Source organism: Mustela nivalis (assembly GCF_964662115.1).
Source record: "Mustela nivalis genome assembly, chromosome: 12".
Classification (NCBI taxonomy): Eukaryota; Metazoa; Chordata; class Mammalia; order Carnivora; family Mustelidae; genus Mustela; species Mustela nivalis.
The window spans coordinates 46,198,094-46,210,933 of NC_139031.1; positions in this window are offsets into that span (position 1 = coordinate 46,198,094).

The window sequence follows — 12,840 nt, forward strand, 5'->3', positions numbered from 1 at the left end:
CAGGGAGTTGCCCAGCATCCAATCTACCTTCTTCTTTTGGGGGGAATTCCTGTTGAATAAGGTCTTGGTGGAGCACAGGATATGCAAGTTTGGTCAATTGAATGATCCACCTTAGTCTGGGACAAGCGAGGAAAGAGCAGGTGGATCATTTGTGCCTCATCTGTGATGGTGTCCTGTGGTGGGGGGGTGGAGTGCCCAGTGGCCGCCACAGTGATATCCTGGCCAGGCTGTTTGTGTTGCAAATTTCCGAGGCTATCTGGAGTTCCTCTGATCTCTGCTTCCCTTATAATGTTGATTGCTTCCAGTCTCTGGCTAATTCTGGGAAATCAAATACCCTTTGAGTATGTTCCCTTTTTCTGCTTCAGGTAAATGAATTTTTTTCTTTTTACCACCAAGATACACTCAGATGCAAAGGACTCTGTTGTTGTTGTACAAAGGGCTACTTTTTTTTTTTTTTAGAAAATCTGCAATCACAATTAATGGAAATAAATAATGTGGACGCCTAATTGAAAAAAAAAAAAAAGAAATCTTACTTTTCAAAAGGTTATTTCAGCCTACAAACAAAGATGAGGGAACATAAAGAAAACACATTTCAAATTCTTCGTGGTACTTCCAACCTGCCCTTTGGGTTTCTGTGTCAAAAACATTCTTCCCTCTCTGGAAGATTTCTTTCTTCTAAGTTTAAAAGCTTTGTTCTCTGTTATCCTTGGTTAATGCTATCATGGTAACTGGCACTATATCTCTCTTCAAAACACATGAAATAATCCTGGTCTGAAGGCACTCAGAGGATGGCCTTTTGCACTGTTAATACAGTCATAACCAACCCTGTGCAAGTGGGGATGGCTTTGAAAGATAATGTATCCTTGCAAAGGGTTACCTCAAAATACCTCAGGAGATGACAGCATTGGGCCTCCAGAAAAAGGTGTGACTGATGTTTCTCTTTTCCTCTCCACTTTCTTGGGATTTCTGGACTAAAATATTGCTTGTGGAAAAACAAGGTTAGGAAGGTTTCTCCTTAAAGAGGGAGTTTGGAGTTTTTCTAAGTCCCGGCTTTTCACCAAACAGAAGCAGCCTCATGTCCTGGTTCATATCACCAACTGATCATGTGCCATTTCAGTTCTCCCTGTGACTGCCAAGAAAAACAAAAATCTTGAAACAATCCTAAGAGTAGATATTCTCCCCTCCTCCTCTTCTTCATCCCTCAGAAAGAAGGTAAAATCACCACCCACAGAACAACTGTAGTTTTCTGCTAACATCCAGGGAGATTGCATTTTTGACCATTTGTATCTTCCTTAGGAAGATTCAAAAGTAATTAGGATTTTATGTAGCAATTATAATATCAAGAGATCCACAGTTTTCCAGATAAGATGAAGAAATTATTCTGAAAGCCACCCACTTCTCTGTGGTTTCAACTCCTTCTAGGCTTACTCTTTTTTTTTTTTTTAATATTTTATTTATTTATTTGACAGAGATCACAAGTAGGCAGAGAAGCAGGCAGAGAGAGAGAGGAGGAAGCTGGCTCCCTGCTGAGCAGAGAGCCTGATATGGGGCTCAATCCCAGGACCCTGAGATCATGACCTGAGCTGAAGGCAGAGGGTTTAACCCACTGAGCCACCCAGGCACCCCTAGGCTTACTCTTTATTCCCCACCTAAAGGTTTAACCAAAACCTAATTTTAAACAACTTAGAAGGGGCACTAACCGGCATAGAAACAGAACTTGACCTGGATATTCCCATCATGAAAGTGGCATCAGAGATCTTCCATCTGAAAACAAAGCGTTGGGTATGCACTGCTGGGAGAGTTTCTACCACGTCTCCTCATGTGTCTGTGTTCTAATAAGCAAAAACCCTCCCTGGATTTTGCATGCTACTTACAGTGGTCATCATTCACAGGAAGAGGAATCTAGAAAAATGGTACAAAGTGGTACTGGTGGGACTGTGAAACTAATCAGGTTTCGGGGGGGGGGGGAAGAAATCTAATATTGAGGGTCAGTAGGCACTCTTTTTTTTTTTTTTTAAAGATTTCATTTATTTATTTGACAGAGAGAAATCACAAGTAGACAGAGAGGCAGGCAGAGAGAGAGAGAGAGGGAAGCAGGCTCCCTGCTGAGCAGAGAGCCCAATGTGGACCCGATCCCAGGACCCTGAGATCATGACCTGAGAGGAAGGCAGGGGCTTAAACCACTGAACCACCCAGGCACTCTTAATCTTAGGTAAACAATTTAAATGCAGATAGATGCACTAGAATGCTTCTGGCTTTTCTTTTTCTTTTCTTTTTAACTGTCAGTGATATCTGCCAATAGAATTTGAAATTGGATCCTAATTTTGAATCTCTTGGCACACCCCACTCCTCCCTCCAGGTTCATTTGCATGTAATATCTTTTGTTTCCTAGTTTGCAGCAGGGTGGAAGGCTGCAGGCCAGAGAGAGGCTCACGTTTCTAGATAGAGTTGGATTTTTGCCATAATGGAAATCAATTTCACTGATAGTCTAGCCACCCTGCCTGCCCCGCAAAATGGGTTTACATCTGAATATTCTGGAATTCCCACTGGTAAACTGTAAACACTTTTTTCTGATGCTATTCTGGAAAGCCTGAGGGAAAGGCATTCATGAAGAAAAATGATCAGCCATCCGTCAGCCCAAGGTCAGGGTATGCAGCATATCTACCACCAATAGGCGCATCCCAAGACAGTGTGTTGCTTTATATGAGCTCCTCTCTTATAGGCATTTGCCTCTAGCTCAATATAGTGATGATGATGATGATGGTAAAAGTTGATACCTCTTGAATCTTCCCATGTGCTAGGGACTTTTCAGCCTCCTTACTTGTATTATTTTATCTAGTGTCACAACACTATGGAAACAGATGCTTTAAAAAAAAAATCCCCATTACCAATCAACAAACACAGAAAGGATGTAACTTTTCTAAGGTCATTACAGTTCCATTCAAGTTAGAGAAGATGTGTGTCTGAGAGTGTTGTATATGTGTGTTTTTAGGGGGTGGCTGCAGGTCAATCTGGGGACGGGGTGGGCACTTCAAGTGAATGGAGAATGGAAGGTTCTACTCCAGTCACTTGGGAACGGAACAGAAGCACCAAATACACAAAACACCTAGAAACTCAAACCAGACAAATATGCCCTAAAATTAGCTGAAAGATTCCTTTGGGGATTAGCTAGTGTTTTTAGAAATTCCTAGGAAAGCTGGTTCCAAGGGCAGATCTGTAACTTTTTGATTCACAGATATACTCACTTTATTACATAAATGGAGTAGCAAAGTTCATAAAGTCTAAAAGTTCAAAGCAGTTGCTACTACAAACCTCCAAAACCTGACAATTCAGAGTTGAGTCTTGAAAAAAACAGGCTTCTTCATAAGGTGTCTAGAACTTCTGGGGCCAGCTAGGCCAGGGGCTGTGTGTGTGTGTGTGTGTGTGTGGTGTGGTGTATAAGGAGGAAATTGATCCCTCAAAAATAGTGCACCAACATGAAAAATAAGGGTTAAAATCTATTCTCTCTTCTTTCTGGCAAATGTTGAATAAGATCTGTGTATTCTCTGGGCCAAGGTTAAGGCATGATTGTACTCATCCACTTCCACAAAAATGCTAGTTATTATATACGCATGCTTCTATCTGCTCCTACCTCTACTCTGGTTGCACATAGAAACTCACAAAGGATAGTTTGGTTGGCTAGAGCTACAGATCCTTTTTTGAACAGACCTGGGATGAGGCTAATATATGAGCTACCAATTAGAACATTTTTAGAGGAAGGAATGAAGTTCACCTCTGAAGTGTGCACAGTGGCCCTAATGAGTACTGTCCCATCATTGACCAATGTGTCTACCCTTTGACAAGTATTAACAAGCTGATTGGCAGATCATATTAAAGCACTTACACAGAGAAAAGGCCTTTGTGTGTGAAATAGCAAAATAAAGTTCAGCTTGAACTATTTAAAAAAATGAAGTTAGTAAATGCATGATTCTGTTGCACTAAATATGTTAGTGTTAGCAACAGCTTCTCACTTTCTGCAGTTTTAATTATGTCTCCTGGGACTGGGAGAAGGGTAAGGGCGGGGGATACAGCTTTTAACAGCTTATTTGGTTGCTGTCCCTACCTTTACGGCTGCTGAACTGAAAAATCTCCACAGGCTAAAATTCTTTACATTGCAAATAAAATAGTTTTTCCCTGGTTTTTATCAGCCTAAGTCCCACAAGGAACCGACAGCCGGTTTATGTCAATGAACAAGACTTATTGTTTTCAGATTTATTTTTTTATAGCCAAAAGAAAAAAAAAAAGTTGGTGTTAAGCTTAAAACAAAGGCAACAAAGAACAATGAGGACTCTAATTTGGGGTTCCAACACAATTGCTGGGTTGAATAAAGGCCATCTTGCACCCAGCTATTTGTGGGAGAATTCATTAATTTTGGTGCTGCTCTTGAACTTGCCTCCCATTATGGCATGTTCACACACGAACACATACACACACATGTACACACATGTCTTTCTTTTTACCCAGTGGGCAGATGTGTTTGCTGCATGTGCATTTCTGGTTTCCGTGATCCATCCATAAAAACTAATGAGACAGGGAGTGGAGGTCAGAGAAGGAAAAAATGAAGGAAAAAAGAGAAATCCTGAAGAACTTGGGATATTTTATCTGGGACAAGAACAAGGACATGACAATACTCCTTTCCTAAGCTGGATTTACAAAGTCTTTTCTTATCTTAGTATAAGATTTCCCCCAGAGAAAATGATGTAGCTAGAAATATGGCATACCCAAAGTACTTTTTTTTTTTTTTCCCCAAAGAAGATGTTGCTACTCCTCTATCCTTGCATGTGTGAGGATAAGTCCCTCTGGCAGAATGGAAAGTGATGGGTTGGAAATGAAGAGACCCAGGTGCTAGTCTGGCCCATCATAAATTTGCTAAGTGGATTTTGCCAAATCACTAAATTCTTTTAGTCTCAGTTTCTTTATCTGAACAGGGGGACTTTCCAAGAGGACTATTTGGGTCCAATATTCTTGATTCTATGCTTTTCTCTTTGAAATATTAGACCCATCTTCCATAACCCAAAGACGGTCACTCTAGCCATCACCAATGGATATTTGTCATGGTCCTTCACATCCAACTTCTGGATTGTTCTCCTAGAACTTATTAACTGTCAGGTGCTGTGTTCTGTGGAAATCACCTGAGACAGATAATCTCCTCCAACGTATTAACTAACATTAACCTGAGGTTGTCAGCTCTCAGGGAACACTGCATTTCCACTAGGGATTCTTACAGGCCAGAATGAGCCTTCCCTAATAATGAAATTTCAGCCCCAGACTCGAGGTTGGAGGTGAAAGAGACGCCTTTCAGGATGACACTCATTTGGAGAAAGACTACTTTCTGAGAGGAATCCCAGCTACGTCAAAGATTTAGAACTGGGACAAATAGCAAAATGTGTCCGAGAATAAGACTTGATTTTAAAAGCTTTGTCAATGAGGCTCTGAGGGAAAATAGAACAAGATATTAAAACCCCTTTTCAGGGCTATACTACTATAGTGACCAACCAACGGAAGATGAGGAAATAATTTTCTGTCTAGTACTATGGGAAAGAGGTCTTGCTCTGGGGAGGATGCAAAAATTATCAGCTTGAAGAAGGGGAGACATGAGTTTCATGCATTTATAGGAGGTATATAATTTTGAAATGTTGTCCTGTCACATTCCCAATTTCAAGGCTCATTTTCTGCCAGAATGTGGCCAGCTCATATTTATTTTGTAATCTCTTTTAATTACGGAGCTTACTATCTGCAAGTTATTTCCACAGTTCTTCCTTACAATCACCATAAAATTAAAGAATGCCCCAATCTAATTTTTTGTAATCCAATTTTGTTACAAATAGTCATTTGATAGAAATAACATAAAAGGAGCATTTCTCTTTTTCCCAAATGGTGACATGAAGAGCCATGTATCTGTACTTCTGGGTAGTTGTTGAAATTGTTACTTCTGTCTTGTTGTTGTTATTTTGAAAGATGTTTGGTAAGCCTTCCACCAACATCAAAGTGTTTTGGGCATTCTTTTAGTCCAGATGTGACCAAAGTCAAAACGCCCCGCAGGCATTTGTCATTGAGTTCATGTGGTAAAAATGGAAATTTCCGAGTCATGTTGGCTAAGTGACAGTTGCACATCATGTCTGTTGGGTGTGAGCAGCCTGGATGGAGACTTAGGTTCTGTGGCTCAGGCTCTTGATTTGTTGTCTAAAACCTCACTATTTGGGGCTGTGGTGGCACTACATAGCACTGTGTTCACTTGTCTACGAGGTTCCAGTGCAGACAATCTCTGAGGTAAACATTTTTAAACAAATTCTTCCCAGACCTGCGGGGCTCAGGTTCCTTCCAGAGTGGAGAGGAGTGTGAAATAACAGGGGTTTCTATTTCTCTTCTATATCCAACTGATTCATGTGCGTGTACACACACGCCTGCTCTCCAATTTTTGCAGCAGTGTATGGAAGACCGCAAACACAACAAGTTGTGAGTCCCTGTGGTCTCTGTCGGGAATGAGAGGCCTCTGTTTGAACTCTACAACAACTACTGTTGGCCTCAGGGTTGAAATGCTTTTAAATAGCAAAGGAACCTCAGCCAGAACCACCTCTTGCCTGTGGCAGTTCAAATGCAGTGGAGAAATGGGTTCTACATAGCAGATTAAGACAAGACGTCAGGATGCCCTGTTTGGTTTTGGTGACCATCAGAGAAGGCTTTGTATGGTTTTCAGTCCACGTTTAATGACTAGCTTGCGTTATTCTACTTCTGGTGAGAAGCCAGCAGCAAGGAATGATGGATGTTTTGTTTTCAATTCAGTCAAATGCTATGAAAAATTGAAATATGGATTCCTTTTATTGAATTTGGATATACGTTCATTTCTCATTTTTAAAAATAAGAAATGTATAGTTGAGGTAGAACATAATAAATACCAGAAAAATCCATAATTCTGTTTCTTAGTTCGCATATCTGGAGACACAGAAATGAAACCTACTGAAATGCTTATTCTCCTCTGGAGCTAAGTGTCTGTTGACAATTTAATACAGCACATTTGTTTTCAGGAATTTTGTTTGGTTGTATTCTGATTTATTTTAAGAAGAGACCCATGCGGGGTGCCTGGGTGGCTCAGTGGGTTAAGCCTTTGCCTTCAGCTCAGGTCATGATCCCAGGGTCCTGGAATCGAGTCCTGAGTCGGGCTCGAGAACCTGCTTCCCTTCCTCTCTCTCTCTCTGCCTGCCTCTCTGCCTACTTGTGGTCTCTCTCTGATAAATAAATAAATTCTTTAAAAAAAAAAAAAAAAGAAGAAGAGACCCATGCTTGCATCAGAATCTTAGACACATTCTAGAAAATGCTAAAGGCCAAACAGAAACAAGACTAAGGCAAAGGAACTTAGGGGAAATTGGAATCATTATACTGAGTCATTATCATTCAATGGGTCCAAAGGAACAAATGTTACATAGCACTCATGAAGCATAGCATGACGGCTACTGGATGGGGTGTGGGCATTACATGTTCCCAGTTCAATATATTCCATTAAAATTTTTTCATAAAATGTATTTCAAATAAGTATATGTGTTAATTTCCCTCTCATATAATACATAATCAGAGGAAAATGGATATAGACATTTCACTTCTTTGGAATTAAGGAAGGAGTATACAAAATATTCTCTCCTTAATGATTGCGCCTCCTTCTCAGGGGAGGCAAAATGTCCAGGGTTTGTTCTCTGATTTGCTATATGAGTGGAAAATTATCGGTAGATTATCAGTCCTAGATTACTCATATATAAAATGAACTAATATCTAAAGGCTATGTGGAGTATATTGTTAATACAAACTGTAATAATATCAAATGCATTGCTGTATTGTTTCTTATTTAAGATTAAGAGAGAAAGAACATGTACACTCTTAGTAGCAACCAGCTCTGTATGACAAATGAAGGCAGACCTCATTTTCTCATGTTTTGCTTTACTGCATTTCGCAGATGGTGTGTTTTTCCAAATCAAAGGTTTGTCGCAACCCCGAGTCAGACAAGTCTACGGGTATCATTTTTCTAATAGCATTTGCTCACTTCATGTCTGCATCACATTTTGGTAATTCTTGCAGTATTTCAAGCTTTTCCATCATTGTCATATTTGTGATGGTGACCTGTGATCACTGAAAGCTCAGGTAACAGTTAGCTTCTCTTAGCAGTGTTTTCAAGTTAAGGTATGCACATTGATTTCTTTCTTTAAGTAGGCAGAGAGGCAAGCAGAGAGACAGGGGAAGCAGGTTCCCCACTGAGCAGAGAGCCCGATGTGGGGCTTGATCCCAGGATCATAACCCGAGCTGAAGGCAGAGGCTTAACCCACTGAGCCACCAGGTGCCCATGCATGTTGGTTTCTTTAGACATAATGATGTTGCATGCTAATAGGCTACAGTATAGTATAAACGTAACTTTTCTATGTACTGGGAAACCAAAACATTCATTTGACTTGCTTAGTTGCTGTGGTCTGGAACTGAGCCTGCAGTATGTCTGAGGTGAGCCTGTATGGGGCTGATCTCTTTCTTTAAGACAGTAAGCTGAATGAAGCCTGGACCAAGACTTTCTTGACCAACACTATAATGATTGCTGCAATATTATAGGTTCTCAGTCCATGTCTTTGCTGACAGACCTCACAAGAACCCTAGCATCCAGCATTCACAAGCCCAGAAATTTGATAAATACTGGGAAAATCTGGGAAAGACTATTCATTAAATGTTATAAAACAATGTTTACAATGTTCTTCCAGGGAAAGAGATCTTGTGGCTAATGAGGCTAATAATGAAGATTCCAAGAGACACATATTAAGTCAGTAAAAAAAAGATGTACCCAATTTACAGTTTGATGAAACCATGCTGTTTCAAACACTGATCTGTCTGAAATCCTTTTCATTTCTAAAACTAGTATCTGTTTATCTTCTCTGGTCAAACTATTCACCAAGTGTTACTGGAAAACCACAGTGACACAGTAAAAATAAAAATAAAAACTGTAAATCACCCAATGCTTTATGTTTAAATGTTAAGTTCTTAATTGATTGACTTGCAACACCTTTAATTCACAGACTGAACAACGCAAATTCTTCTGTGCCAATGGGCCTTCACCCCATTGTTTTTTCTGTGCAAATACTTTCCCTCTGCATCTTCACATGGACAGCGCTTTCTGATCCTTGGGGTCTCAAGTGTAATGTCATGTTTCAGATGTATACTCATTTCCTCTGAACCCATCAAAAACATCTCTTTTCTCTGTCTTCCCTTCCCTGTTCCATTAATCTCTATTTTAGAACTCCACCTATTTCCATCATACAGACCATCATCACAAATTTTAATTTTAATTGTATTCACACACACATATGCACTTTATACTTGTTTATTATCAATCTTGCTCACTCGTCTGTAAGTTTCTTGAGAGCAAACTAACCTCTACCTAGGAAGTCCCTCCTACAGTGCCTAGCAAATGATAGCCTCTCAAGAACTATTTCTGGAGTGGAAGCATGAATGAATGAAAGTTATAGGGCACCACTAACACTGGAGATATTCTGAGATAGACAGCATCATGCAATCCAATGTGCATTTGAGAAAAGTAGCTCTCGCTGCAGAGTTGTGGAGGCTGGGTAAGAGAGACCAAGTGGGAGACTAGAGAAGGAGGAATAAGGGGTTGAACTCATGCAATTATGATAGGAGTGAAGACAAAAGGACAAATATGAGACTTTCACAGTAGGAGAATGATATATAGAACACAAACTTTCAGGTTGTATGTTACAACTGAAAGGGAAGAGTCTAGGATGACTACGGTGATTTATTCATTCAACAAATAATTGAAGATATAAAAAGCGTCATGGAGTTTATTGTATAAGAGAGGCAACAATAAACAAATAGTTATATATAAGCAAATTATTTTCTCATAGTAGAAGTAAATGTAAAAGTAAAACTAAAAAAAGGCGACCAGGTGTATGTGAATGCAGAAGGAGGATCAAACCTGTAGGAGGAAGAAATTGATAATGTCATCAGTAATGTTATGTTAATAATCCTTGTCAATCCTTCTGTATGTGACAATGATGACATGTGAAAATGTTCTAAGCACATTACACAGATGAATGTAATTACTGTTACTCCTTTGTGTCCCTCATCCTTCCCAGTAGAGAACCTCAGACATGGTCTCTCAGAGGGACCCAGGGCCTGAGCTAGAAGCACAAACATGGCTTCTGGCCACTAGCTGTATAGTCTTCCCCTTCCTTTGTTCCTGTCTGTCAAATGAAGGGTAATGTGAGAAATTATTTGCTTATTAGAAAAGATGATTAAAATATGAAAATAAAGGGATGCCAAGGTGGCTCAGTCAGTTAAGCAACTGCCTTTAGTTCAGGTCATGATCCTGGATCATGGGATCGAGTCCCACATTGGTCTCTCTGCTCAGTGGGGAGTCTGCTTCTCCCTCTGCCTGCCACTACCCTGGTTGTGCTCTCTCTCTGACACATAAATAAATAAAATCTTTTAAAAAATACACGAAGATAAAAACTCAGTCCATTAAACTTAAAAAAAGGAAAAAATTGGAACAGATGATCTCTAGGGTTTCATTCAGTTCTGCAATCCTATTTTTTTGTTTTTGTTTTGTTTTGTTTGCTCAATAATTATTTGTTGATTTTATTTGATTCCTTTGGCATGTTCAGCTTACAAGCTGCTGGACATGCTTTGCCCATCTATTCAGCAAGCTTGGTCACAAGCCCAAGGTAAATGCATCGATAGCATGGTTTGGGCACAATTCAAAATCCTCAGGTGGCCTGCGACGGTTTGAAAGGCACCATATCTACTGACAAAGATTATTCTGGAATGTGAGTAGGCCCAGAAGAGAATATGAATGAATGAATTTTTTAAAAATCAAGAAGTCAGGGCTCCTAGTGACACCCTAAACCAAAGTAAATACAGAATGACAATAGATAAAGAAGCACAGAAGACGTATGAAGATAAAATATTGTTGATTAATTTGGCCAGTGTATGGTTTCAAAATGTCTAACATTTTTTGTTTCTGCAGCTTGAAAGCTGAGCCAGACCTTCTAGTAATCTTAAAGAAATATGATGATAAAGACCAAGAGATCCATGATGATAAAGAAAAGACCAAAAGATCCATCAAGATTGGTCTATGGATTTTAGTACCTTATTTTTAAGTGTTTCTTGTTCCATGAGAACAACAACCTGTTTTTGTGTTTTCTAACTTGCAGGCAACTGCATTCCTAATGGACACAGTACTCTACCCTTAAGCTACTTACATCTCTTTGAAAAGTCAATAGTAATATGCATAAAACATGAGAAAATAAATGAAGATACAACAAATTAAAGGAAGATATTAGAGATACAGATTAAATTCCTCTAACAGTTCAGAGAAGAAGGTGGACCAGAGCTAAAATGCCAGAAAAGAAGGCAGAGCTTGAAGGATGAGTAGAAGGATTTTGGTTTATGGAAAAAAGAGGGAGGAACCACATAACCAAAGTGCTAGACATGAGTCGCTAGGGAGAACAAGTTTGACAACTGAGACAATAAGGCAAGACACATACTGGAGGGCTTGCCATGTCCTTAGAAGTCAGGCCATTTAAGATTTTTGAGCAGTGGATGAAGATGGATTTTCCTAGTGCGTTAGCTCATAATAATTTTTAAAGAAAATTTGTCAAAATGATGTAACAATATAAACTTTAAAATATTTTTCCTTAAGGAAAGAGGGAAGTGTGTGAGTAGATTTGAGCATCTATTTGCCCTTGCCATTATAAAATATCGGTTTACTTTAATTCATGTGTATGTGTTTATCTGTTCCACTGGCCTGAAAGGGAAATGACATGATTAAAGCATTAGGTGAAAATAGTTTTTTAAAAAGAAACTCCCTCTGGAGCCAAGAGCTGCCAGTCACTGTTCAGAGACAGCTTAGATGGGTAGATTAAAGCTCAAATGAAATTCCTGCGGAAATGTGTCTGCCATGTTTTAAGGCTATAATGGGAAACACCAAGATCACACTTACAAAACTCAGAGAAAAAGATGAGGCTCAAAATTGTTATCAATCGCCTCCATTTTACTTTTTATTCTGGGAATCTTGACTGATCAGATAGCCAAGAAGGCAGGCTAAGATTTCAGACTCATCGATTTTCTTTTCACTCTTTTGTTTAAGAGCCAGACTCCTGGCTTCAGATAACAGTGATTTAGAGATTTGGTCTCATTTTATAGGCAGCACAGAATCTGTGCTGTCCAATAACTGGAGACAGGCTAGATTATTATCTTTTAGATTTGAAGATGCAGGACCAAGGGGACCTAAAGTGAGACACAGGGCCACTGCCTCTGTATTTATTTCTTTGGACAAACTCATAAAACCCAAACATTCATAATCCTCCTTCCACACTCCCCCTACCACGAATCCCCACCATCACTATCATCACTGTTAAATACAAGTCAAAGAGTGGCCAGCAAGGGGTGCCTGGGTGGCTCAGTGGGTTAAAGCCTCTGCCTTCGGCTCGGGTCGTGATCTCAGGGTCCTGGGATTGAGCCCCACATCGGGCTCTCTGCTCAGCCACAAGCCTGCTTCCTCCTCTCTCCCTCTCTGCCTGCCTCTCTGTCAAATAAATAAATAAAATCTAAAAAAAAAAAAAAAAAAAGTGGCCAGCAAATCAAAAGGATGCCAGTAAGTTTCCAACTCATCATTCTCAGCCTGGCCTGACCACCATGTGAGCGAGCACCTTATACCAGGTAGAAATGGTATTTATTGATAGAAGGGATATGTTCCTTACCCTCTAAGTGTTCTCAAAAGTATTTTCTAGATGTGTGATATGAGATGTAGACAGAAGC